Consider the following 6,000-nt stretch of genomic DNA (forward strand, 5'->3'; position numbering starts at 1 on the left):
CCTCCGTGCTGCCTCTGTCCAGCACCTTAATGCCCCCACTGTCCCTCAGGGTGCCTGTCTGCCCCCTCTCCCGCCATCTTCCCCAGAGGCCATCTCCCCTCCTCCGTCACAGCCACCTGCAGCCCCAGTGTCCCCTGCGGGCCCAGTCTGCACCCCTCAGACCACACCCAGGGTCTGCCCCGGGGGACAGGAAGACACACGTGAACAGGTGGGTGCCCAAGCGTGGCACCAGGCCCCAAAGCCCTGAGAATGCTGACTCAGTGACAGGACATCTTTCCGTGGGTCAGGGAGAGCCAGCCACCAGCCACCGATGAGCTCATTCCATCCCCCCACCCGCTTCCATCCAGCCTCACTGGTCCGCCTCGGCCTCCAGTCCCCAGGTGCTAGTTTGCACTTTGATACCTGGGTTCCCTAAAGCCCTCAGACCTTTGCCAAGCTCTCCTTTAGAATGAGCCCGATGGCAGCTCCAAATGGGAGAGGGGCCCAGGATTAAGTCTGTATAACATAATCACGGCGCCATTAACACGGCCACTAACTCACAGGGCATCCTTCAGGGCGGAGGCGCCTTCCAGTCCCCAAGCAGTGGGACAAGAATGCGGGGCAGACGGGGCAGCTCAGGGATGACCAGACGGGTCCCTTATGGGCCTGTGCCTGTGGATGAGCCACCCAGCCCGGGGAAGTCTCCTGATCTGAGGAACACAAGGAGCCCAGCAGGGGCCAGGCAGACACCAGAGGTCAATAATCAGGGGTGACTACGGTCGGTCCCCCCGCATTCCTGCTAATCCAACTCGAAAACGACCCACACCTCACCTTCCCCGTCCAGCAGAGCCGGCCCTCCAAAGGGGGGGTTCCAGCCGGAGGTCACTCAGAAGGGGGGCACTCCCTCAGCCCCACAGCACCCCCCCTCGCCGCACCCTGGGCACCCCTCCCCCACCCCAGGGCTTCAGTGTCCGCCCCTGCGACGGCCCCCGCTGCCCGGATAGCTGCAGGACCACAAAGGGCCAGCTCGGGGACACACTAATGAGGACATCAGTCAGCACGCTACAACTAAGACCCTGGGTTGCCACATCTGCAGGGCCTCGCTGTTTCCGTAGCAGGATGCTAACTCAGTCAGGGCTGGTCCCAGTCCCCTCTCAGGGGACATCAGAGACAGAAAATAAGACCATTTCCCGTCGATCCATTAAAGAAAACAGTAAAGGTTTACCGGGCCAGAGCTCCAGGCTGGGGGCTCATGGGGTCAGCGTGACGACCAGGCTCTGCTCTCCCAAAGCAGGAGCCCCGCGAGCACCCCGCCATCCCGGTCCCCGGCCCGTGATCCCTCCACCGAGGGGATCTGCGGCACTGTTACACCACCACGGACCCAGCCACGTGATACTGAGCCACGGGGCCCATAGGCCTGGACCTCCCACTGCCCCCGGCAGCCTCCCACCACCAGCCCTGGGTGCCATCTGGCCCAGACCCCTGCTCCGCCCCCCAGCCTAGTTCCCCCAGCGATCCTCAGCCGGGCTGGCCTGTGGGAGACCTGCACCCCTTTATGCCTTCCCTCGTGTCTCCTGCTGCCTGCAGCCTCCTTCCCGCCCCCGAGCCCGGATGACGCTCAGCTTTCAAGAGTCAGTTGAGGCCTCACCAACACCCAGGACCCCTTCCCAGGTATGTACCCAGACCCTCCAGCCCCACCCACAGCCACACGCAGAGCGGGGGCCCTCTCTACACCCTCGCTGACCGCTCACTGTGACCTCACTCTGTGACATATGCACGGTAGCATCCTTGAGGACGCCAGGAAAGCCGTCGGGGCGGCCCCCAGCTGCTCACCATGTACCCTGAGCCTCTGTGCAAGACCCGGCCTTCGAAACTCCCGGAAGAGTGTTCCACACCTCAGATGGCAGCCCTGAGCAGAGACCGTGGGAGGGGCCCTGCCAGAGATCCTGTGCGTTCAGGCACCGGCCCAGCACACCTGTAAGGACACCTGCAGCCCCCCAAACTGGGTCGAGTCCTGACGAGGCTTCCCCAAGCCTGGGGCGGACCTACAAGCGGGGAAGGGCTCCACCCAGTGTGGTTTGGGTTTGAAGCCAAGTGTGGAATTACCTTTCCTTTACTTCACACCTGTCCCAGCCCTCACTAGGGTTTCGGGCTGACGGGGACAGTCCCACAGCTGTAACAGGCTGCGGAGGACAGCCCTGGATTGCAGGGAACGCACGGAACCAAGGGCCCCCGGGAGACACCACTGTCCCCGTTGCTCGGCTGGCTCAGGCACCTGCAAGGCACCGGGTTCAGCTCGTTGGCGAGTCCTGTTTTCTCCACCGGGATGTGGGCCAAGACAACTAACTCCCTTCCTAGGAGAGGTTCCCTGGCCCCACAGGAGCGCTGACCGCAGGTTCCAGCCGGCTGTGTCACAACCAACCTCACTTCTTCAACAAACAGCCACCAGCAGCCACCGGCTCCAGGCCTGGGCCACAGACGGGCTGCCATTCACAGGCGCGGCTCCCGTGGGTGGGGGGTCGGGGGGCAGGCCGGCTGCATCTGCCACGGAGGCCCAGCTCGGGTGCAGGAGGAGCCCTCCCTGGGCCCCAGGCCGCCACCTGGAAACAGGTACAGTAACTCTCGTCACCTGCCTCCGCACACCCAAGCGGGATCAGGCTGCTCACGGCAGGGCGCAGAAGCACAGGCCGGCACCAAGGCTGAACCGCCAGACGTTTGGCCGCGCAGGAGGGCCCCCACCCCGTCCCTTTGGTCTGTCTGCTCTGTCACCCAGGCTGCGGCACGGGCCCGGGGTCGGCTCAGGAGACAGGCGGCACGGGGCGGCCGGGGGCGCAGAACCGGAGTCCAACAGGACGCCCACCTTCAGATTCCCAGCGAGTCCGCCCGACTGTCGCCACCCGAACCGGATTCTGACAAATGGCATTGACTCCAGCCGCCCTGAGCCGCACACCCGGTTCCACTTGCACACACACGGCAGTCAGAACGGATCCAGTGACCACACACACAGCATGTAAGTTAAGTAAGTAAGTAAATAAGTAAAGCGATCAATCAATCAATCAGGCCTCGGCCTTGGCCAGCTGTTCACACCCCAAACAGGAGTAACAACAAGGTGCCCGAACCTTGGAAGCTCCGGTGTCCCAGGCTGGATGGGTGGTACCTTAGGACTTCACAGTTAAGGGACGTGGGGCAAGTCTCCTTTCCTGTGCCTCAGTTTCTTCATCTGTACTATGAAAACATACGAGGCCCTGTCCCGGGCTCACTGTGGAAATGAACTGAGCTAGGGAGCCTAAACAGCTGAGGACCAGAGCCTGGCCCCCAGAGCACCACGTGAGCACGGCAGGTACGACTAGTGTTAAACCCCCACGACACCCACCCACCCTTCCTGGCCGACCAGACATCACCGTGCTGCCTGGCCCAGCTCAAAGCCCATGACCTGCGAAGCCCCCCTTCTCTGCGACCCCGGAAAGACCCCTTCCTTCTCTGAGACCCCAGGAAGACCCCCCCCTTCTCTGCGACCCCGGGAAGACCCCTCCCTTCTCTGGGACCCCGGGAAGACCCCCCCCTTCTCTGGGACCCCGGGAAGACCCCTCCCTTCTCTGGGACCCCGGGAAGACCCCCCCCTTCTCTGGGACCCCGGGAAGACCCCTCCTTCTCTGGGACCCCGGGAAGACCCCTCCCTTCTCTGGGACCCCGGAAGACCCCCCCTTCTCTGGGACCCTGGGAACCCCTCCCCCTTCTCTGGGAGCCTGCAGCACACATCCATCCTTGTCGTTAAGGGCCCAGGGAGTGCTTGGTCCAGTATGAGTCTTCTCTCCCCAACCGGAAGGTAACCGAAAGGTAAGCCGGCCTCCTTGCCTCTAGCTTCCCCTCGTCTTGAACACACGCCCAGCCATGATTGCATTTCTCAGCATGCACTCTTTGCTGCCCTGTGTCACCAGTCCACTCTCTCATCGCAGCCTGCTGGGCGCCCACACCACTCCAGACTCTGGGCTAGGCACCCAAGATGCAAGGGTGACCAAGACGGAGGTCCCTATGCCCCAGGGGCTCTCAGCCACGTGTGCGAGATAAACACACACACACACACACACACACACACACACACGGATCACTTCAGTGCAGCAGAGAAGGCAAGCTAAGCATCGGGGCCCTGGGCCACGAGCCTGTGGGTGAACCTCATCCAGGGGAGGCAGGGGACAGGAAGGTTCCAAAGGGGATATCAGGAACACTAGGGCATTCCAAGCAGAGGACCTAACTGTCATGTCGGTGAAAAAACGACGTGGGATGCAGGAAACAAAGCATCCGAACTGGCTGGGTACCTGAAGCAGGCCGTGGAAGATGTGACTGGAGGGACAGGCAGCAGCCACACCCCGACCTTCACCCTGCAGGCTGCAGGGAGCTGGAGAAGGGGTTTAAGGACGCCTGCCTGCCTGTGAGCCAGCAGACAGCAGCTCCTGTGGCCAGGCACCCATCTCACCCGCACAGGGAAGTCATCTGGACACAGGGCAGCCAGGCCAACGGAGGACAGATGTGGAGGTGGCCCGGCCAAAGCGCCACTCTTCCAGGAAGCCTTCTCGGATCTGCCCATCTCCCACAGCCGCCTGCAATGGCGACTTGGCTCCTGATCCCGTGCTGTCCTGGGCAGGCATTTGCTGCACCAGATTTCTACCGAGGACCCAGCACAGGAGAGGCGGAACCTCACCAGAGTACCCTCTTAAACAGGCTGGACACTGCAAGACTGACGAGCGTCACCTGTGTCTTTCACCCAAACTCGGTGCCCCTGCTGGGGTAGAGTGGAGAACCCCCATCCCTGCCTCCCAGGGAGGCACACACACGTGGCAGTGACAGAACAGGAGAAGCCACAAAGGCAGGGAGGCAAACCCTGGCGGGAGAGGTAGTCAGGAGAGCACCCCAGCCCCCAGAACTGGGAGCAGGGCCGAGGCGGGCAGCGGAGGGAGGGGGCCAGGTGAGGCTGCGACGGCAGAGGCCTATCTCGTCCAGCGGCCAGGCCCGCAGAACTTTCTGCGACGGGGCAGCGTTCCATACCTGTGCCACGCGTGGCTGCTGCCACCACGCCGGACGGCGCACACGGAGCCCCGGGCCCCGGAGCAGTGAGTGAGGTCCCCGACAGGAGGCCCCAGCTGGGCTCCCACGGGGCCAGGTCACACCTGGTCACCTGCAGACTACTCGGGCGGGAGGACCTCGCGCTCAGAACCGGGAGGCGCCTCGTAAGCCAAACGTGGCTGAGGGCAGAAAGGCGCGGAGGGGCCGCCCCCGAGGCCTTGTGGCCGAGGGCCGCCCCCTGCGCCCCACAAGTGGGAACCGAGGCCTCAGGGAGACCGCGCGCATGCGCCCTCAGGTGGGTCCCAGCCAGGGCGCCCTGGGGGCGGAGCCGGAGCGCCCCCGGCTCTCCCGTCCGCCCCGCCCCCGTCCACCCGGGCCTCCCGCCGAGACCACGCCCCCTTGTGACCACGCCCCGCACCGGCCCCGCCCACCTCCCGCGGCCAGCCCCTCCCTCGGAGGCCCCACCCCCTCGCCCCGCCCCCGCAGGCCCCGCGCGCCCCTCCCGACCCCCGACCCCCGCACCCCCACACCTCGGGCCGCGCGCCCTTCCCGGAAGGGCCCCCCTGGCCCTGCCTGGCCCCGCGGCCTGACCCCGCCACCTCACCTGGGCCGGGGTGGTTCGCAGGCGCGCTCCGCTCGCTCTCGGCGGGAGGGGCGGTGCAGGGGGCGGAGCCGGGACCCAAACATCACGTGACGACCTCTCCCGCGCCGGGCGAACGCCGCGAGACCGCCCCCCGCGCCCCACCCTCCAGTCCCATCGGCCTCGGCGCCTTGCGCCAGCCAATGGCCACTCGAGCCGCGCCGCGCCGTGGACGGCGTGCGCCTCAGGACTACAAGTCCCAAACTGCCCCGCGTGGACGACCGGAAACGGCCGGAGACGGCGGCCGGCTGGGCCAGAAAGCCTTCTCTGACTGGAGCTCCTGGCTGGCGTCGAGGCCGTGGTCCTCGAGGGCCGCACGA

General features: G+C 65.2%; 1 protein-coding gene across 3 annotated transcripts in view; it reads right to left on the reverse strand.

Annotated features, from left to right (window-relative positions):
• Window positions 1-5,733, reverse strand: part of TSNARE1 (t-SNARE domain containing 1) — a 150,509-nt gene extending 144,776 nt beyond the window's left edge. The window contains exon 1 of one of the 3 annotated variants that reach the window (XM_053896403.1): window positions 5,645-5,733. The gene's annotated coding sequence lies outside the window, so the exon portion shown is untranslated. Of the gene's footprint in view, window positions 1-5,022; window positions 5,423-5,644 lie in introns of those variants that run through there. The other 2 variants (XM_053896401.1, XM_053896402.1) reach the window with 2 other exon arrangements.
• Window positions 5,734-6,000: the final 267 nt, after the last annotated feature.

Source organism: Panthera pardus, unplaced genomic scaffold (assembly GCF_024362965.1).
Source record: "Panthera pardus isolate Hobbes unplaced genomic scaffold, ASM2436296v1 HiC_scaffold_7, whole genome shotgun sequence".
Taxonomy (NCBI): domain Eukaryota; kingdom Metazoa; phylum Chordata; class Mammalia; order Carnivora; family Felidae; genus Panthera; species Panthera pardus.